Raw genomic sequence first — 22,865 nt, forward strand, 5'->3', positions numbered from 1 at the left:
CCAGCCTGCACAGTGGTAACAAGGCATGATGGATCCATGTTCTCATTCTGTTTACGCCAAATTCTGACTCTACCATCTGAATGTCTCAACAGAAATCGAGACTCATCAGACCAGGCAACATTTTTCCAGTCTTCAACTGTCCAATTTTGGTGAGCTTGTGCAAATTGTAGCCTCTTTTTCCTATCTGTAGTGGAGATGAGTGGTACCCGGTGGGGTCTTCTGCTGTTGTAGCCCATCCGCCTCAAGGTTGTACGTGTTGTGGCTTCACAAATGCCTTGCTGCATACCTCGGTTGTAACGAGTGGTTATTTCAGTCAAAGTTGCTCTTCTATCAGCTTGAATCAGTCGGCCCATTCTCCTCTGACCTCTAGCATCAACAAGGCATTTTCGCCCACAGGACTGCCGCATACTGGATGTTTTTCCCTTTTCACACCATTCTTTGTAAACCCTAGAAATGGTTGTGCGTGAAAATCCCAGTAACTGAGCAGATTGTGAAATACTCAGACCGGCCCGTCTGGCACCAACAACCATGCCACGCTCAAAATTGCTTAAATCACCTTTCTTTCCCATTCAGACATCCAGTTTGGAGTTCAGGAGATTGTCTTGACCAGGACCACACCCCTAAATGCATTGAAGCAACTGCCATGTGATTGGTTGGTTAGATAATTGCATTAATGAGAAATTGAACAGGTGTATCTAATAATCCTTTAGGTGAGTGTATTTGCCTTTACTAATATTGTATTTTATTTTACAATAGGTTTAATATAATAAGGTCCAAATAATAAATGTACATATTTGCACATGCTTGCTTTTGGTGAACAGGTAGAATTGGCCATTATCTGAAAAAACATGGACTCACCTAGTTATTCACAGTTTAAACAGCGCCAGTGAATATTGGGTTTTAATGTTACAAGAGTGACGATGAAGTTATTGCGTTTAGTTGCTTTAAATAACTACAGTGGTTTGTGGATAACAGGAATATGTGCACATACAGAAAAGTGAAAAGTAACGCTGGGTAAGTACACAATCAAATCAAGTTTCACGAAAGATGATATGCTTCAGATACAACTTAATAGTAAAAATGCATTATGGTAAAGAGTTAATAGCTTTGTTGATAACCTCAACGTATGCTAATCAGTCTCTGTTTCTTGTTTATTATCATAATAATTGTAATTATTATTAGTAGTAGTAGTATTCTACAATAAAACTTGCATAAGTTCGAATTGTGCCGATATGTTTTCTGCACAAGGAAAAGTATATATATTATTAAGTTACACAAGCATTGTAAAGAAAACAACAACATATAGGCACCTGGGTGTGTTCTTCCTACTTGGATAAGTAGGTTAGCCGGCTAAGTTTCAGGATAACTTGGCATTAACTCGGGATTTTCCATTATCCGTAGCGAGTTTAAAGTTCAGCCAGCTATGTTTCCAGAGCAGCATGTCCAGCATCTCAAACCTGCTCCCTGTCAGGTTAACTTGAAGTTAGATGGCTAACAATCTGACTGTATTTCATCTGCCCAGTTAAATGACAGCTGACTGTGTCCCCCAACAATGACGGCGCAGTTCCTAACAGATCCAGTAGTGATCCAGACCCAGTAGCTTTTCTGAGAGGAATAATTCATAGAGATTATAGATTTAAATTATACAGATTAATTATTTGAGCGTTACAGGTTCGGTTGAAAAGGAATGATTTACGTAGCCGATTAATTAGGACCGCACATCAGTCATTCCGCCCTGGGCCGGCCCTGACCAATTTGATGCTCTCGGCAAGATTTTAGCTGGTGCCCCTGGCATCGCAGCCAATTCCACCACCGATCATTGTGTTCATACACTCACACAGAATCTGAATAGCTTAATGTCTTAGATTTTCTTTATTTTTGAAACAAGAAAAAACCACACAAAATAAAAACAGTATGCAAGAAACAAGTGACAAAACGAATTATGAATACAATATAAATAAGTATTGCACGAAAAAACTATATTACCGACACCATAGTGCAAGATGCATAATGTAGCAGTGTTCTACAGCCTTACTCGCCTTGCCTTTCTTGCAGCAAACAAGTGACATAAAACGAATTATAAATAAGTGGATGTTTCCTGCAGCACACTTGAAAGAAAAAGTACATTTCTCAAAATTATGTTATAGGTAATGGAGGTTGATGAAAGAGTTAAATAGCTGATCGATCAAAAGGTGTGATCGTTGTGGGGCATCGGTAAGAATGCACAATTCTCATTCATTCCAAACAGTGTCCCTTTATTGCATCACTAGCAATGGGCGTTAGCCTATTTTGGTATTTGTTTTGTGTGTTTTTTATTGCTTCTTGTTTTGTTTTATTTATTCACTTTCCACTGTCAGCTCTCTGCATTCCTTTCCCATCTCTCACTTCTTGATCCTCTGCAATCCGCCTTCCAAACACCGCTCACACCACTGAGACTGCTCTCCTGGCAGTCACTGACTCCCTCAACTGTGCTCGGGCAGCCTCCCTCTCCTCAATCCTCATCCTCCTTGGTCTCTCCGCAACATTTGACACCGTCGATCACTCCATCCTCCTCTCCTGCCTCGCTGACCTTGGAATCTCTGGGACTGCTCTCACTTGTTTCTCCTCCTACCTCAACGACCGGACCTATCAAGTGGCGAGGTTCCTCATCCACCTCTCAACCTCTCCTCACAGGCATAACCCCCGGGTTTAGCTATCCTCCCGATGGGTCACACTTCGGTAGCTACCTTTTTTACTTTCATGGGGCCCTGAAATCCTCGCTGCGCCCCTGGTCATGAAAGCTGTAATGTCTGGTATCAAAATACATTACTGGCTTTCGGCTTACACACGTCATTTCAACCCACTTGCTCAAGCAGACCGAGTAAACGTTTACTCGAGGTATACGGTCACACAGAAGGAGCATCCCAAGAACACCAGTAAATGGCGTAGAAATTTTGAAAACATGCACAATTTTCCACGATCTAAGCCCACAGTTTACGTGCAAAATCTAACGTCTGAGATGATGGTATCCATGTAACATTCCCGAAATGGACGCATTTTAAAAATGCAAGGTAACGGTCTGGTCCATTTATTGTGGGTTTCAAGGTAAAGTACATTGCTGATGGACGTTTCATGGTTAATGCAGATCAGTGGTTTCCTTTATCATTATGCTCTCTAAATTGTTGTGGGTCTGTTGTACACTGTTCAGTACTGTACATCGTGTTTTAATCCTAACTTGATAAAACACTTCGATTCATGGCTTTGTAGCCCCACCAGTGACGTAAAAAACCACTCGGTAAGATCATTAAAACAAAGTATTAAACAAGGCGCAATGCACAAGACAGTCCTTTGCCCTGTGCAGGGCTGCGGGTAAACAACTCGTCTCTAGTGCAATAAACTAAGACCACTAAGACCAGGGGCATTTAATCTGTGACTCGAGCATATTGTCTCCAGTGAGGTCAATACACGCGTCAGGGATATGTATGCTAAATATAATGTAAATATGATGGATATAATGTATATTGTGGTGGAGTTCATAAACATAATGTCAGGTGAACTTTAGTGATATTCTGTGTTTTCTAAATTCCAAGCAGTGGGACTTTAAGTCATAACTTTGTGAGGAATATACATGTCTTTATAAATTATATATCATTATAAAGTAATAATCCAGCTCACTTTGCTACCTAGCCTACTGCCAGTTGCCATCCAAATGATGATAATGATCAGCTAGTAGTTAAGTACTGCAGTAGTTTGCCAGTTGTCAGCTAATGATTTTTCATAGTATTGTATTATTTAAATTCAGTTTTTTGTGCACTATAGTATTTTCAGTATTGAGTATTTTTGGTGTGGATGTTATTTTACCTTTAACAGTTTATTAGTTATTGCTCTGATTTCAATATGCATAGTGCACTATTTACATTTGTATTGATTATTACATCAATTACTTCAACAAGTACAGTGAATGTTAAAGTGCAATACATGTTCTGTGATGTGCATTATTTAAATGTTTGTGTTTATTTTAGTTTTAACTAAACATTCTCTATACGCCATAAACATGGGCACCACTAAAATGTTTTTCATCGAGAGGGGGGATGGTTCTGGGGCTACTATCAAATCTCGCATATGGCCCCCAAATGGCTAGGGCCGGCTCTGGACATCACACATTACATAGGATGGGACTGACGTTGGATGGGACTTTTCGTGACTTAAATCAAGTAACAAGTTACTAGTACACACATAGCCTCTAAGTGTACTGAGTAATGATACTCTCTCTTTCGTTCATTCGTTCCTTAATATAATTACCTTTAGTAGTAGTAGTACTGGCCACTACTCGGAAGGCAGCGATGCGCACCAATAGATCACGAAAGCTATCTCATAGTTTTGTGTTTTAGATAATGGTTCAATACGGACTCAATCCCCTTTCATGGACATGGCAGAGAACTTGCAGTTAGAACTAAGGAGTCTAATAAGACTTGGTGGTACGCAGAACTGAAGTGCCAAGTGACAGGCTATCACTTTCATTGCACATCGCATTGTCTTCTCGCAGGGAGCGAATTGGGGAAATGTTGGATTTACGGCATCATGTAGAAAGACTGAATGGTTTAGTTACAGAAAGAGATAAAAAAGATAGTGACCTTTCTTACTAGCTGAACTAACCTGCATAAAATTAAGAAGATACAGACATTTTCATGCAATTATTTCAAGTTACAGTCTGCTGCTCAGACACAGTTTGGCGCACAGATGCAACTATCATCAACTCAATTATAAACATATATCTAGAGAGACAGAGAGACAGACATGGACTACATATCGTGCACATTGTATGAAATCATGCTGGTATATGTAGGCTTGTAGATGATTGTTAAGAGGCCTATTTGGAAACATACGAAATGAGATATTACCATAATGAAGTCATGATACATGAAGGAAATGTTTTTCATGTTGGCAAAAGTACCCTGTCAAGGGTGCTTTGCTGAGAAAATGAAAATGAATGAGAGAAGACTAAAACAAAGGGCCACGTAGAGAGTTGTGCGCTCCTCTATTTGAACACTTTCTTCTTCAAACATTGCATGAGTGTCTGACTGCCGCCATCTAGCGGTGCTGACTGACCGATGGCTCGGGTATCTTGGATGTTGTTAAATGACATAACTGTCCGCCCAAGACACTGATGACCAAGGGTCATAGTTTTCCCTTGTAATAATAACAACAATAGTAATTGGAGTGAATGGAAGTGGCATTTCTATTTCTCCTTACTTTAGCCGTCATCGTCGCCAACATTGTTGTTGGTGAGCATAGAGAGGAGTGTATTAGCTTTTAAAGTACATTCAAGCAATGAACACGTCAAATAAATGTAATACCGAATACTTTTGCACGCAAGTGCACATGTATGTTACAGCGCTTCTGGGAGCACGGCCCACGTGAAGCAAGAGGGCGCAGTAAAGGTCTGCGAGTCAAGTGTGATGTGTGTACCCTGCAGCAGGGAGAGGAACCTTTGTTTTTCTACAGACGAAGCTGGTGCTGTGGGATACTAGTGTAAGGCCATTTATTCGTCATCTGTTCATGCGCAACGGTTTACCAGAAGTGTGTTAGTGAAAACAGCGGTAAGTGCAGGCTTAGTAGGGTCGCAATAGCTTGAATGGTGTCGAACTCCCCCGAAGCATCACAAGTGTGATGGCGGAAGCCTAGAAAGAAAACGTTGCGTTGGCCGGGAATCGTACCCGGGTCAACTGCTTGGAAGGCAGCTATGCTCACCACTATACCACCAACGCCCAGAAAGTCTCTCATTCCATGACTTTTGAAGCATTTCAGATCATTCATCTGACTAGATACATGCGAATAATCACAGCCTACAGTGTAAAGCTTCTGATTACAGACAGGGCGTGTTGAGTGTGCTAAGTAACTTGCTAAATTCACTAACAAACAGTCGCTGCTCTTACTACAAAACAGGTGCAAGATATATCATTCTTAGCTAAACAAACCACGTAAACAATCAATGTAACTCTTAACTAAACTAGGAAACGCGAGAGAAAAAGGCGATACTTAGCTGCGGCGACTTGAGCGACTTCTCAGCTGGCTTGCCCGAGTGTCCAGATGCATATGTGGAAATACTTCTATACAAACCATGAACATAGATTCTCGATAGATGAATACTGTTTATTTAAAGGTCAGTTTTTATTTAGCGCATAGTTTATTGAATTTACCCCCCGAGGTGGAACACGGACAATGATGTATTTGATTGACAGTGTAACTTGGACTGTTGGAGTAACTTGGACACCCATTGGAATGGAAAAACAAACTCGAGAAAAAAGTGTGTGTGTGTGTGTGTGTGTGTGTGTGTGTCACCTGCTGGTAGTGATGCATTTACATAACCTACAGACTATTTGGGCTGATTGTTCCTGGTGTATTAATGAAACTTTTCAAAGCGGTGGCTTACGTAGATGACATCACAGTCATTGTTAAGAATGGCAAGGATGTACCTTACCTTAAATGACTGTCAGAAATGAATTGAGTTTCTTCAGTGGTTAATGGCTTTTACTGGGGGAACTAGGTAGAAAGCAAGCCACTGTCTCTAGCCACATTTTGGACAAATGGACAAAACTAGTTGGATTTAAAAATAGACGGATAGACAGTCGGATGGCGTCTGTCTACAATATTTTAAATGATAATAGTATATGTAGTATATGCATGTGTATTATAAACTAATCTTTACAGAAAAGGGGTAATACCATAATAAAATGCTGATGAGAGAAGAAGAGATCTTATTCACTGGCCAAATACATGATTTCGACAATTGTCGTACATCTTGACGGCACTTAGCTTTACTTTTCACAATGTATGACTGCACTTACTGTACTTAACTGTATACATTGGAAGTTGTAAAATGTATTATCTTGAATTGCTTTGTTTAATGTAAATTTGAATTTGTAATGTTTGATGCCTTGTACTTAACTGTATTCTTGCACTTATGTTGCAAGTCGCCCTGCATAAGGGCGTCTGCCAAGAAATAAAAATAATAATAATGTGTTTTATACAATGAGAAATTAAGAAAACCGTAAAAGAAAGGCATTTTAAACCAGGACCTCTCGCACTCTAAGAGAAAATCATATCTCGAACAAACTTACATTAGTGATATCTTTACACTAGTGCCACGTAGAAAGCGGTGCGCTCCAACAGCCGGAAACTTTCTCAGTCTCAAGTTCAAGCACCTTGTGTGTGACTGCCATCTAGTGTTGCTGACTAATAGCACTATTGGACTAGAGGAGCTGGGGCTGGCAGAAATTCAGCCAGGCTTTTCTACAGGCGCAAACTCAGCTGATGCTGTGTAGGCTACTCCGTGTACGTCAATGAAAGTCTAGTGACTTCAATATACACACCCCGATGCACCCAAAGAGTGATTGTCAAAGTATGAGTGACTCGCTCCACTAGCAGCACCGACCTGCATCTCTCTGTGACACCCGGCGCCTCCGTCTGGATAAGCTGCTGGTAATGCCGAGCACGGCAGCAGATCTTGTACAGTGGAACCCTAATAATATTCCTAATAATATGGCAACATCCTGGGGGGTCGGTGTGCCGCGCCACAGTGCAGCGACCTCAGCGCATCACTAAAAGCCACCTTAGCGAGGCCTCGGAATCGCTCAAACATGAACCGAGAAATGAACATTGAATCCCATCTACTATTATTACCTAGTAGTGTTGATGTTATCTGAAGTATTTCTATACGTTTTTATTAGTGTATGAATTGTGTCGACCAGGGATCAGAAAGTGAGACAGTATTGGGTAGGCGGTAATCGAAAGCACAAGAAATACATAAAAGGGAGCTATACAGCAGGTGAATAAAACACGGATTGTGACAGTCCACTGTTAATAGCCTATTACAAGGCAGATTAAAATATAACAAACGATACGGATTCTTAAAATCAAATATAATTTCTACGTGGAGGAGACCAGACTGACTTTTATGCATCCTCTCGGGTGTAGATGCATGTTACTTAGACTAACAACGTTTGCATTCTAGGATATTAATAACACTTTCCACAGCAGGAATTATTGAGTGATATTACAGGGAATGTTGAGTAAAAGACTGACCCCGACGTGATTTGAACACACAACCTTCTGATCTGGAGTCAGACGCGCTACCGTTGCGCCACGAGGTCCTTAAACTTCAGTTAACACAGGACGTCAAGGAAAAATATTGGGAACTATGGTGATGTTTTGCTAGTGACCATTAGGTTAATGAATGGGCAACTGAAGCATTGACGTGATGAAGAAGTTAAACAGAATGCTAAAGAGATAGTGACAGTGAGCATGACACAGAACACATGGCATGACGTGAATACCAAGTTAAACTTAAAGCAGAAATTACAGAAAGAAAGAAAAAAAAGAAAACCGGACACTGCACATATGTTTGGTCTTTCCTATATCTTTAATATGATATCTCAGTAGTTTAAATTTGATACAGAAATTATTCTGGAATCCCATGAAATGGAAAATACAGTGAATATAAAACTATATTTGCTGTATTTATAACAAATATATTCCGCTTATACACTCACCTAAAGGATTATTAGGAACACCATACTAATACTGTGTTTTACCCCCTTTCGCCTTCAGAACTGCCTTAATTCTACGTGGCATTGATTCAACAAGGTGCTGAAAGCATTCTTTAGAAATGTTGGCCCATATTGATAGGATAGCATCTTGCAGTTGATCGAGATTTGTGGGATGCACATCCAGGGCACGAAGCTCCCGTTCCACCACATCCCAAAGATGCTCTATTGGGTTGAGATCTGGTGACTGTGGGGGCCAGTTTAGTACAGTGAACTCATTGTCATGTTCAAGAAACCAATTTGAAATGATTCGACCTTTGTGACATGGTGCATTATCCTGCTGGAAGTAGCCATCAGAGGATGGGTACATGGTGGTCATAAAGGGATGGACATGGTCAGAAACAATGCTCAGGTAGGCCGTGGCATTTAAACGATGCCCAATTGGCACTAAGGGGCCTAAAGTGTGCCAAGAAAACATCCCCCACACCATTACACCACCACCACCAGCCTGCACAGTGGTAACAAGGCATGATGGATCCATGTTCTCATTCTGTTTACGCCAAATTCTGACTCTACCATCTGAATGTCTCAACAGAAATCGAGACTCATCAGACCAGGCAACATTTTTCCAGTCTTCAACTGTCCAATTTTGGTGAGCTTGTGCAAATTGTAGCCTCTTTTTCCTATCTGTAGTGGAGATGAGTGGTACCCGGTGGGGTCTTCTGCTGTTGTAGCCCATCCGCCTCAAGGTTGTACGTGTTGTGGCTTCACAAATGCCTTGCTGCATACCTCGGTTGTAACGAGTGGTTATTTCAGTCAAAGTTGCTCTTCTATCAGCTTGAATCAGTCGGCCCATTCTCCTCTGACCTCTAGCATCAACAAGGCATTTTCGCCCACAGGACTGCCGCATACTGGATGTTTTTCCCTTTTCACACCATTCTTTGTAAACCCTAGAAATGGTTGTGCGTGAAAATCCCAGTAACTGAGCAGATTGTGAAATACTCAGACCGGCCCGTCTGGCACCAACAACCATGCCACGCTCAAAATTGCTTAAATCACCTTTCTTTCCCATTCAGACATCCAGTTTGGAGTTCAGGAGATTGTCTTGACCAGGACCACACCCCTAAATGCATTGAAGCAACTGCCATGTGATTGGTTGGTTAGATAATTGCATTAATGAGAAATTGAACAGGTGTATCTAATAATCCTTTAGGTGAGTGTATTTGCCTTTACTAATATTGTATTTTATTTTACAATAGGTTTAATATAATAAGGTCCAAATAATAAATGTACATATTTGCACATGCTTGCTTTTGGTGAACAGGTAGAATTGGCCATTATCTGAAAAAACATGGACTCACCTAGTTATTCACAGTTTAAACAGCGCCAGTGAATATTGGGTTTTAATGTTACAAGAGTGACGATGAAGTTATTGCGTTTAGTTGCTTTAAATAACTACAGTGGTTTGTGGATAACAGGAATATGTGCACATACAGAAAAGTGAAAAGTAACGCTGGGTAAGTACACAATCAAATCAAGTTTCACGAAAGATGATATGCTTCAGATACAACTTAATAGTAAAAATGCATTATGGTAAAGAGTTAATAGCTTTGTTGATAACCTCAACGTATGCTAATCAGTCTCTGTTTCTTGTTTATTATCATAATAATTGTAATTATTATTAGTAGTAGTAGTATTCTACAATAAAACTTGCATAAGTTCGAATTGTGCCGATATGTTTTCTGCACAAGGAAAAGTATATATATTATTAAGTTACACAAGCATTGTAAAGAAACCAACAACATATAGGCACCTGGGTGTGTTCTTCCTACTTGGATAAGTAGGTTAGCCGGCTAAGTTTCAGGATAACTTGGCATTAACTCGGGATTTTCCATTCTCCGTAGCGAGTTTAAAGTTCAGCCAGCTATGTTTCCAGAGCAGCATGTCCAGCATCTCATACCTGCTCCCTGTCAGGTTAACTTGAAGTTAGATGGCTAACAATCTGACTGTATTTCATCTGCCCAGTTAAATGACAGCTGACTGTGTCCCCCAACAATGACGGCGCCGTTCCTAACAGATCCAGTAGTGATCCAGACCAAATTGTTGTGGGTCTGTTGTACACTGTTCAGTACTGTACATCGTGTTTTAATTTTAACTTGATAAAACACTTCGATTCATGGCTTTGTAGCCCCACCAGTGATGTAAAAAACCACTCGGTAAGATCATTAAAACAAAGTATTAAACAAGGCGCAATGCACAAGACAGTCCTTTGCCCTGTACAGGGCTGCGGGTAAACAACTCGTCTCTAGTGCAATAAACTAAGACCATGTAAACCCGAGAGGGAGAGGGGCATTTAATCTGTGACTCGAGCATATTGTCTCCAGTGAGGTCAATACACGCGTCAGGGATATGTATGCTAAATGTAATGTAAATATGATGGATATAATGTATATTGTGGTGGAGTTTATAAAGATAATGTCAGGGGAACTTTAGTGATGTTCTGTGTTTTCTAAATTCCAAGCAGTGGGACTTTAAGTCATAACTTTGTGAGGAATTTACATGTCTTTATAAATTGTATATCATTATAAAGTAATAATCCAGCTCACTTTGCTAGCTAGCCTACTGCCAGTTGCCATCCAAATGATGATAATGATCAGCTAGTAGTTAAGTACTGCAGTAGTTTGCCAGTTGTCAGCTAATGATTTTTCATAGTATTGTATTATTTAAATTCAGTTTTTTGTGCACTATAGTATTTTCAGTATTGAGTATTTTTGGTGTGGATGTTATTTTACCTAAACAGTTTATTAGTTATTGCTCTGATTTCAATATGCATAGTGCACTATTTACATTTGTATTGATTATTACATCAATTTCTTCAACAAGTACAGTGAATGTTAAAGTGCAATACATGTTCTGTGATGTGCATTATTTAAATGTTTGTGTTTATTTTAGTTTTAACTAAACATTCTCTATACGCCATAAACATGGGCACCACTAAAATGTTTTTCATCGAGAGGGGGGATGGTTCTGGGGCTACTATCAAATCTCGCATATGGCCCCCAAATGGCTAGGGCCGGCTCTGGACATCACACATTACATAGGATGGGACTGACGTTGGATGGGACTTTTCGTGACTTAAATCAAGTAACAAGTTACTAGTACACACATAGCCTCTAAGTGTACTGAGTAATGATACTCTCTCTTTCGTTCATTCGTTCCTTAATATAATTACCTTTAGTAGTAGTAGTACTGGCCACTACTCGGAAGGCAGCGATGCGCACCAATAGATCACGAAAGCTATCTCATAGTTTTGTGTTTTAGATAATGGTTCAATACGGACTCAATCCCCTTTCATGGACATGGCAGGGAACTTGCAGTTAGAACTAAGGAGTCTAATAAGACTTGGTGGTACGCAGAACTGAAGTGCCAAGTGACAGGCTATCACTTTCATTGCACATCGCATTGTCTTCTCGCAGGGAGCGAATTGGGGAAATGTTGGATTTACGGCATCATGTAGAAAGACTGAATGGTTTAGTTACAGAAAGAGATAAAAAAGATAGTGACCTTTCTTACTAGCTGAACTAACCTGCATAAAATTAAGAAGATACAGACATTTTCATGCAATTATTTCAAGTTACAGTCTGCTGCTCAGACACAGTTTGGCGCACAGATGCAACTATCATCAACTCAATTATAAACATATATCTAGAGAGACAGAGAGACAGACATGGACTACATATCGTGCACATTGTATGAAATCATGCTGGTATATGTAGGCTTGTAGATGATTGTTAAGAGGCCTATTTGGAAACATACGAAATGAGATATTACCATAATGAAGTCATGATACATGAAGGAAATGTTTTTCATGTTGGCAAAAGTACCCTGTCAAGGGTGCTTTGCTGAGAAAATGAAAATGAATGAGAGAAGACTAAAACAAAGGGCTCGTCCGGGATTTGAACCCTTTGAATCATACCCCTAGACCAACGAGCCACATAGCACAGGTTTCTGTGAAAACTAGTTAACATCGGTGCCACGTAGAGAGTTGTGCGCTCCTCTATTTGAACACTTTCTTCTTCAAACATTGCATGAGTGTCTGAATGCCGCCATCTAGCGGTGCTGACTGACCGATGGCTCGGGTATCTTGGATGTTGTTAAATGACATAACTGTCCGCCCAAGACACTGATGACCAAGGGTCATAGTTTTCCCCTGTAATAATAACAACAATAGTAATTGGAGTGAATGGAAGTGGCATTTCTATTTCTCCTTACTTTAGCCGTCATCGTCGCCAACATTGTTGTTGGTGAGCATGGAGAGGAGTGTATTAGCTTTTAAAGTATATTCAAGCAATGAACACGTCTAATAAATGTAATACCGAATACTTTTGCACGCAAGTGCACATGTATGTTACAGCGCTTCTGGGAGCACGGCCCACGTGAAGCAAGAGGGCGCAGTAAAGGTCTGCGAGTCAAGTGTGATGTGGGTATCCTGCAGCAGGCAGAGGAACCTTTGTTTTTCTACAGACGAAGCTGGTGCTGTGGGATACTAGTGTAAGGCCATTTATTCGTCATCTGTTCATGCGCAACGGTTCACCAGAAGTGTGTTAGTGAAAACAGCGGTAAGTGCAGGCTTAGTAGGGTCGCAATAGCTTGAATGGTGTCGAACTCCCCCGAAGCATCACAAGTGTGATGGCGGAAGCCTAGAAAGAAAACGTTGCGTTGGCCGGGAATCGAACCCGGGTCAACTGCTTGGAAGGCAGCTATGCTCACCACTATACCACCAACGCCCAGAAAGTCTCTCATTCCATGACTTTTGATGCATTTCAGATCATTCATCTGACTAGATACATGCGAATAATCACAGCCTACAGTGTAAAGCTTCTGATTACAGACAGGGCGTGTTGAGTGTGCTAAGTAACTTGCTAAATTCACTAACAAACAGTCGCTGCTCTTACTACAAAACAGGTGCAAGATATATCATTCTTAGCTAAACAAACCACGTAAACAATCAATGAAACTCTTAACTAAACTAGGAAACGCGAGAGAAAAAGGCGATACTTAGCTGCGGCGACTTGAGCGACTTCTCAGCTGGCTTGCCCGAGTGTCCAGATGCATATGTGGAAATACTTCTATACAAACCATGAACATAGATTCTCGATAGATGAATACTGTTTATTTAAGGTCAGTTTTTATTTAGCGCATAGTTTATTGAATTTACCCACCAAGGTGGAACACGGACAATGATGTATTTGATTGACAGTGTAACTTGGACCGTTGGAGTAACTTGGACACCCATTGGAATGGAAAAACAAACTCGAGAAAAAAGTGTGTGTGTGTGTGTGTGTGTCACCTGCTGGTAGTGATGCATTTACATAACCTACAGACTATTTGGGCTGATTGTTCCTGGTGTATTAATGAAACTTTTCAAAGCGGTGGCTTACGTAGATGACATCACAGTCATTGTTAAGAATGGCAAGGATGTACCTTACCTTAAATGACTGTCAGAAATGAATTGAGTTTCTTCAGTGGTTAATGGCTTTTACTGGGGGAACTAGGTAGAAAGCAAGCCACTGTCTCTAGCCACATTTTGGACAAATGGACAAAACTAGATGGATTTAAAAATAGACGGATAGACAGTCGGATGGCGTCTGTCTACAATATTTTAAATGATAATAGTATATGTAGTATATGCATGTGCATTATAAACTAATCTTTACAGAAAAGGGGTAATACCATAATAAAATGCTGATGAGAGGAGAAGAGATCTTATTCACTGGCCAAATACATGATTTCGACAATTGTCGTACATCTTGACGGCACTTAGCTTTACTTTTCACAATGTATGACTGCACTTACTGTACTTAACTGTATACATTGGAAGTTGTAAAATGTATTATCTTGAATTGCTTTGTTTAATGTAAATTTGAATTTGTAATGTTTGATGCCTTGTACTTAACTGTATTCTTGCACTTATGTTGCAAGTCGCCCTGCATAAGGGCGTCTGCCAAGAAATAAAAATAATAATAATGTTTAATAATAGTATATGTAGTATATGCATGTGTATTATAAACTAATCTTTATAGAAAAGGGGTTATACCATAATAAAATGCTGATCAGAAATTAAGAAATCCGTAAAAGAAAGGCATTTTAAACCAGGACCTCTCGCACTCTAAGAGAGAATCATATCTCGAACAAACTTACATTAGTGACATCTTTACACTAGTGCCACGTAGAAAGCGGTGCGCTCCAACAGCCGGAAACTTTCTCAGTCTCAAGTTCAAGCACCTTGTGTGTGACTGCCATCTAGTGTTGCTGACTAATAGCACTATTGGACTAGAGGAGCTGGGGCTGGCAGAAATTCAGCCAGGCTTTTCTACAGGCGCAAACTCAGCTGATGCTGTGTAGGCTACTCCGTGTACGTCAATGAAAGTCTAGTGACTTCAATATACACACCCCGATGCACCCAAAGAGTGATTGTCAAAGTATGAGTGACTCGCTCCACTAGCAGCACCGACCTGCATCTCTCTGTGACACCCGGCGCCTCCGTCTGGATAAGCTGCTGGTAATGCCGAGCACGGCAGCAGATCTTGTACAGTGGAACCCTAATAATATTCCTAATAATATGGCAACATCCTGGGGGGTCGGTGTGCCGCGCCACAGTGCAGCGACCTTAGCGCATCACTAAAAGGCACCTTAGCGAGGCCTCGGAATCGCTCAAACATGAACCGAGAAATGAACATTGAATCCCATCTACTATTATTACCTAGTAGTGTTGATGTTATCTAAAGTATTTCTATACGTTTTTATTAGTGTATGAATTGTGTCGACCAGGGATCAGAAAGTGAGACAGTATTGGGTAGGCGGTAATCGAAAGCACAAGAAATACATAAAAGGGAGCTATACAGCAGGTGAATTAAACACGGATTGTGACAGTCTACTGTTAATAGCCTATAACAAGGCAGATTAAAATATAACAAACGATACGGATTCTTAAAATCAAATATAATTTCAACGTGCAGGAGACCAGACTGACTTTTATGCATCCTCTCGGGTGTAGATGCATGTTACTTAGACTAACAACGTTTGCATTCTAGGATATTAATAACACTCTCCAGAGCAGGAATTATTGAGTGATATTACAGGGAATGTAGAGTAAAAGACTGACCCCGACGTGATTTGAACACACAACCTTCTGATCTGGAGTCAGACGCGCTACCGTTGCGCCACGAGGTCCTTAAACTTCAGTTAACACAGGACGTCAAGGAAAAATATTGGGAACTATGGTGATGTTTTGCTAGTGACCATTTAGGTTAATGAATGGGCAACTGAAGCATTGACGTGATGAAGAAGTTAAACAGAATGCTAAAGAGATAGTGACAGTGAGCATGACACAGAACACATGGCATGACGTGAATACCAAGTTAAACTTAAAGCAGAAATTACAGATAGAAAGAAAAAAAAGAAAACCGGACACTGCACATATGTTTGGTCTTTCCTATATCTTTAATATGATATCTCAGTAGTTTAAATTTGATACAGAAATTATTCTGGAATCCCATGAAATGGAAAATACAGTGAATATAAAACTATATTTGCTGTATTTATAACAAATATATTCCGCTTATACACTCACCTAAAGGATTATTAGGAACACCATACTAATACTGTGTTTTACCCCCTTTCGCCTTCAGAACTGCCTTAATTCTACGTGGCATTGATTCAACAAGGTGCTGAAAGCATTCTTTAGAAATGTTGGCCCATATTGATAGGATAGCATCTTGCAGTTGATCGAGATTTGTGGGATGCACATCCAGGGCACGAAGCTCCCGTTCCACCACATCCCAAAGATGCTCAATTGGGTCGAGATCTGGTGACTGTGGGGGCCAGTTTAGTACAGTGAACTCATTGTCATGTTCAAGAAACCAATTTGAAATGATTCGACCTTTGTGACATGGTGCATTATCCTGCTGGAAGTAGCCATCAGAGGATGGGTACATGGTGGTCATAAAGGGATGGACATGCTCATGTAGGCCGTGGCATTTAAACGATGCCCAATTGGCACTAAGGGGCCTAAAGTGTGCCAAGAAAACATCCCCCACACCATTACACCACCACCACCAGCCTGCACAGTGGTAACAAGGCATGATGGATCCATGTTCTCATTCTGTTTACGCCAAATTCTGACTCTACCATCTGAATGTCTCAACAGAAATCGAGACTCATCAGACCAGGCAACATTTTTCCAGTCTTCAACTGTCCAATTTTGGTGAGCTTGTGCAAATTGTAGCCTCTTTTTCCTATCTGTAGTGGAGATGAGTGGTACCCGGTGGGGTCTTCTGCTGTTGTAGCCCATCCGCCTCAAGGTTGTACGTGTTGTGGCTTCACAAATGCCTTGCTGCATACCTCGGTTGTAACGAGTGGTTATTTCAGTCAAAGTTGCTCTTCTATCAACTTGAATCAGTTGGCCCATTCTCCTCTACAATAGGTTTAATATAATAAGGTCCAAATAATAAATGTACATATTTGCACATGCTTGCTTTTGGTGAACAGGTAGAATTGGCCATTGTCTGAAAAAACATGCACTCACCTAGTTATTCACAGTTTAAACAGCGCCAGTGAATATTGGGTTTTAATGTTACGAGAGTGACGATGAAGTTATTGCGTTTAGTTGCTTTAAATAACTACAGTGGTTTGTGGATAACAGGAATATGTGCACATACAGAAAAGTTAAAAGTAACGCTGGGTAAGTACATAATCAAATCAAGTTTCACGAAAGATGATATGCTTCAGATACAACTTAATAGTAAAAATGCATTATGGTAAAGAGTTAATAGCTTTGTTGATAACCTCAACGTATGCTAATCAGTCTCTGTTTCGTGTTTATTATCATAATAATTGTAATTATTATTAGTAGTAGTAGTATTCTACAATAAAACTTGCATAAGTTCGAATTGTACCGATATGTTTTCTGCACAAGGAAAAGTATATATATTATTAAGTTACACAAGCATTGTAAAGAAACCAACAACATATAGGCACCTGGGTGTGTTCTTCCTACTTGGATAAGTAGGTTAGCCGGCTAAGTTTCAGGATAACTTGGCATTAATTCGGGATTTTCCATTCTCCGTAGCGAGTTTAAAGTTCAGCCAGCTATGTTTCCAGAGCAGCATGTCCAGCATCTCAAACCTGCTCCCTGTCAGGTTAACTTGAAGTTAGATGGCTAACAATCTGACTGTATTTCATCTGCCCAGTTAAATGACAGCTGACTGTGTCCCCCAACAATGACGGCGCCGTTCCTAACAGATCCAGTAGTGATCCAGACCCAGTAGCTTTTCTGCGAGGAATAATTCATAGAGATTATAGATTTAAATTATACAGATTATTTATTTGAGCGTTACAGGTTCGGTCGGAAAGGAATGATTTACGTAGCCGATTAATTAGGACCGCACATCAGTCATTCCGCCCTGGGCCGGCCCTGACCAATTTGATGCCCTAGGCAAGATTTTAGCTGGTCCCCTTGCATCGCAGCCAATTCCACCACCGATCATTGTGTTCATACACTTACACAGAAACTGCATAGCTTCATGTCTTAGATTTTCTTTATTTTTGAAACAAGAAAAAAACACACAAAATAAAAACAGTATGCAAGAAACAAGTGACAAAACGAATTATGAATACAATATAAATAAGTATTGCACGAAAAAACTATATTACCGACACCATAGTGCAAGATGCATAATGTAGCAGTGTTCTACAGCCTTACCGCCTTGCCTTTCTTGCAGCAAACAAGTGACATAAAACGAATTATAAATAAGTGGATGTTTCCTGCAGCACACTTGAAAGAAAAGGTATATTTCTCAGAATTAAGTTATAGGTAATGGAGGTTGATGAAAGAGTTAAATAGCTGATCGATCAAAAGGTGTGATCGTTGTGGGGCATCGGTAAGAATGCACAATTCTCATTCATTCCAAACAGTGTCCCTTTACTGCATCACTAGCAATGGGCGTTATCCTATTTTGGTATTTGTTTTGTGTGTTTTTTATTGCTTTTTGTTTTGTTTTATTAATTCACTTTAAACCTCTTATATTATCACATTATTCCCATTAAAATCACGTTTGTTTACTTTGAATGTCCCGCCCCACTTCACGGAAATGCACGAGTTTTATTTACGATTGATTGATTTAAATATACACATGGCTAATCACGCATTCATGAGAGTACCCGCTTATTCGCCAGGTTCTACGAAATTCAATAATTGACCATGAGGAGCACCTGTTAGGCTGGAGATAAAATGCTCCCGGGGTGGAGCTGGGGGGGACGGGATTGCAGAGCAACGGGAACGAAACGTGGAGCCAAAGGCGAACGAAGGACTTGATGGACAAGTAACGGAAAGGGCTAAGAGACCCAGAGGAGAGCTGAGGCGACCTCTGCAACGCTAGCGAGAGTATCCAGAGAAGGGATAGCGTACAGGCTTTTTGAACTACAGTAGTGTTTCAAAGGATAACAACGAACAACCTGTTTTTTTTTTTTTTTTTCAACTCGGCCATTGTTTTCTTGGACTGTACATGGACATTGTAATTTCTTTGTATTGCCAAACCCGGACCAGAGCAGAAGCTGAATTTTTGTCGGAGCCCCTCATTACTTTGTACTAGGACACGTGGACTATTGCCTGCCCCATTCCAGCTCCTGGTGCTGCCGGAGGAGACCAACAGAACCCTCCACGAATGCATTTTTTAGTTTGAACTTTTTTGTCTTTTTAACATAAAGAGGAAGTCTGATGGATTTTATATTAGAGATTTGTAATCCAGTTAATTGTATACCTGTCTTGTGTGGTCTGTGGTGTGCTCCTGGCTTGAGATTCCCCAATTTAAATAACCTAAATCGAAGGGAGAATTGAGGTAGTAAATGCAAAATGGGCATATTTGGGCAATCGACAACCTCCCAATGGGTCCTAGCGGCTGTAGACAACCGCTAGGTGGTGTAGTCGTGCTTCCATAAGTTTTACCCCCCAGTGGTACTGTATAACTTCCACTCTGTGACACATCCTAGATTTTAATAGCGACAAGATGTGAAGTCATAGTGAAGAGCTTGGGAAGGTGCGGTCACGCCTGCTTCATCAATGACGGGAGCTTTGGGGAGACGGGAGGCAGTCACATTACCTTCCTGAGAGCAGTAACTGCCGAACCAACACACATTACTTGTGTGTGCCAAATACTTCTGTTTTATTAGTACCTAATTTTTCAGCACCAGTATTTAACTTTGCAGATTGTTGGAAAAAAACTGTACAGGTATTCCCTGCTAACACACAACATTGCCAATAACATTGTAGCAATATAATTTATATTGCTACAGCATTGAGGCAATGTGCTAGCAGGGTTGTTGTACTTTGGAATCGGTTCATGCTTCACGATTGGTTAATTGCCTATTTATTTTTTTTTGCCTTCATAAACAATTCGTGGATCGACTTTGCTCCCTTTTTCTTGGGATTGTGCGTCTTGTAGGCAGTCCATAGGTTGTCCCTATATTAATTTATTCATGAAATTCCAACCGAAATAGCGACAGTTCTACAGCTATTTCAAACCGGAAGTTTGAATCGCTCCTGATTTCAGGAAAGAGTTCTTCATTTACACCGTCTCGTTCTGTCCGTCCCTCCCCTCCTCAGCCTTGGATCTCTTCTGTTCTCCGCTCAACCTGATCCAGTCTGCGCACCACTGAGCACAAGTGGAAGAGATCCAAACTCCCAGCGACCCTCGCACTCTACCACTCTCTACTGCCCACATTCCCCTCCTCGCTCACCTCAGTCTTACTTCCAGTCATTCTTTGAATCCACTGTCCACAACCCCCGCAAGCTTTACTCCACCTTCTCTCTCTTCTCCCCCCTCCTCCCTCATCTCATCTCACCTCATCATTTTGCCTCATTCTTCTACAAGATCACAGACATCCACAAGCTCTTCAACAGTCTCCTCTCCACTCCCACCCTGCCCAAGTCTCCCACCGATCAAGCTTCCATTTCTTCATTCTCTCCTCTCTCAGACTCTGAACTTTCCTCTCTCCTCCTAGGTCACAAACCCATAATATGTCCCCTGGACCCTCTCTCTACTCGCCTCCTGCAAGCGTCTGCTCCATTTCAACTCCCCTTCTTCTCCTCCCTCCTCAACTCCTCACTCCTCTCTGGCTGTTTCCCCTCTTGCATTTAAACAAGCTGCGGTCATCCCACTCCTCAAGAAACCTACCCTTGACCCCACCTCTCCTCAGAGGCACCTGTCTCTGCCCTGTCGCCCTACTCCCCTTCCTCTCAAAGACCCTCGAGCGTGCGGTCCACTGTCAGCTCTCTGCATTCCTTTCCCATCTCTCACTTCTTGATCCTCTGCAATCCGCCTTCCAAACACCGCTCACACCACTGAGACTGCTGTCCTGGCAGTCACTGACTCCCTCAACTGTGCTCGGGCAGCCTCCCTCTCCTCAATCCTCATCCTCCTTGGTCTCTCCGCAACATTTGACACCGTCGATCACTCCATCCTCCTCTCCTGCCTCGCTGACCTTGGAATCTCTGGGACTGCTCTCACTTGTTTCTCCTCCTACCTCAACGACCGGACCTATCAAGTGGCGAGCTTCCTCATCCACCCCTCAACCTCTCCTCACAGGCATAACCCCCGGGTTTAGCTATCCTCGCGATGGGTCACACTTCGGTAACTACCTTTTTTACTTTCATGGGGCCCTGAAATCCTGGCTGCGCCCCTGGTCATGAAAGCTGTAATGTCTGGTATCAAAATACATTACTGGCTTTCGGCTTACACACGTCATTTCAACCCACTTGCTCAAGCAGACCGAGTAAACGTTTACTCGAGGTATACGGTCACACAGAAGGAGCATCCCAAGAACACCAGTAAATGGCGTAGAAATTTTGAAAACATGCACAATTTTCCACGATCTAAGCCCACAGTTTACGTGCAAATTCTAATGTCTGAGATGATGGTATCCATGTAACATTCCGGAAATGGACGCATTTTAAAAGTGCAAGGTAACGGTCTGGTCCATTTATTGTGGGTTTCAAGGTAAAGTACATTGCTGATGGACGTTTCATGGTTAATGCAGATCAGTGGTTTCCTTTATCATTATGCTCTCTAAATTGTTGTGGGTCTGTTGTACACTGTTCAGTACTGTACATCGTGTTTTAATCCTAACTTGATAAAACACTTCGATTCATGGCTTTGTAGCCCCACCAGTGACGTAAAAAACCACTCGGTAAGATCATTAAAACAAAGTATTAAACAAGGCGCAATGCACAAGACAGTCCTTTGCCCTGTACAGGGCTGCGGGTAAACAACTCGTCTCTAGTGCAATAAACTAAGACCATGTAAACCCGAGAGGGAGAGGGGCATTTAATCTGTGACTCTAGCATATTGTCTCCAGTGAGGTCAATACACGCGTCAGGGATATGTATGCTAAATGTAATGTAAATATGATGGATATAATGTATATTGTGGTGGAGTTTATAAAGATAATGTCAGGGGAACTTTAGTGATGTTCTGTGTTTTCTAAATTCCAAGCAGTGGGACTTTAAGTCATAACTTTGTGAGGAATTTACATGTCTTTATAAATTATATATCATTATAAAGTAATAATCCAGCTCACTTTGCTAGCTAGCCTACTGCCAGTTGCCATCCAAATGATGATAATGATCAGCTAGTAGTTAAGTACTGCAGTAGTTTGCCAGTTGTCAGCTAATGATTTTTGATAGTATTGTATTATTTAAATTCAGTTTTTTGTGCACTATAGTATTTTCAATATTGAGTATTTTTTGTGTGGATGTTATTTTACCTAAACAGTTTATTAGTTATTGCTCTGATTTCAATATGCATAGTGCACTATTTACATTTGTATTGATTATTACATCAATTTCTTCAACAAGTACAGTGTATGTTAAAGTGCAATACATGTTCTGTGATGTGCATTATTTAAATGTTTGTGTTTATTTTAGTTTTAACTAAACATTCTCTATACGCCATAAACATGGGCACCACTAAAATGTTTTTCATCGAGAGGGGGGATGGTTCTGGGGCTACTATCAAATCTCGCATATGGCCCCCAAATGGCTAGGGCCGGCTCTGGACATCACACATTACATAGGATGGGACTGACGTTGGATGCGACTTTTCGTGACTTAAATCAAGTAACAAGTTACTAGTACACACATAGCCTCTAAGTGTACTGAGTAATGATACTCTCTCTTTCGTTCATTCGTTCCTTAGTATAATTACCTTTAGTAGTAGTAGTACTGGCCACTACTCGGAAGGTAGCGATGCGCACCAGCTTTCTCATAGTTTTGTGTTTTAGATA

The 22,865-nt window shown here is 40.9% G+C and overlaps 4 non-coding genes across 4 annotated transcripts; all 4 read right to left on the reverse strand.

Annotated features, from left to right (window-relative positions):
• Positions 1-5,675: 5,675 nt before the first annotated feature.
• Positions 5,676-5,747, reverse strand: trnag-ucc (transfer RNA glycine (anticodon UCC)). The gene has a single exon. It is a non-coding gene; the product is annotated as a tRNA-Gly (tRNA).
• A 2,313-nt stretch (positions 5,748-8,060) lies between these two features.
• On the reverse strand, positions 8,061-8,132 carry trnaw-cca (transfer RNA tryptophan (anticodon CCA)). The gene has a single exon. It is a non-coding gene; the product is annotated as a tRNA-Trp (tRNA).
• Positions 8,133-13,240: 5,108 nt separating this feature from the next.
• Positions 13,241-13,312, reverse strand: trnag-ucc (transfer RNA glycine (anticodon UCC)). The gene has a single exon. It is a non-coding gene; the product is annotated as a tRNA-Gly (tRNA).
• Positions 13,313-15,686: 2,374 nt separating this feature from the next.
• trnaw-cca (transfer RNA tryptophan (anticodon CCA)) lies at positions 15,687-15,758 on the reverse strand. The gene has a single exon. It is a non-coding gene; the product is annotated as a tRNA-Trp (tRNA).
• Between the last annotated feature and the right edge of the window lie 7,107 nt (positions 15,759-22,865).

The sequence above is a fragment of the Amia ocellicauda genome, chromosome 19, assembly GCF_036373705.1.
Source record: "Amia ocellicauda isolate fAmiCal2 chromosome 19, fAmiCal2.hap1, whole genome shotgun sequence".
Lineage (NCBI taxonomy): Eukaryota > Metazoa > Chordata > Actinopteri > Amiiformes > Amiidae > Amia > Amia ocellicauda.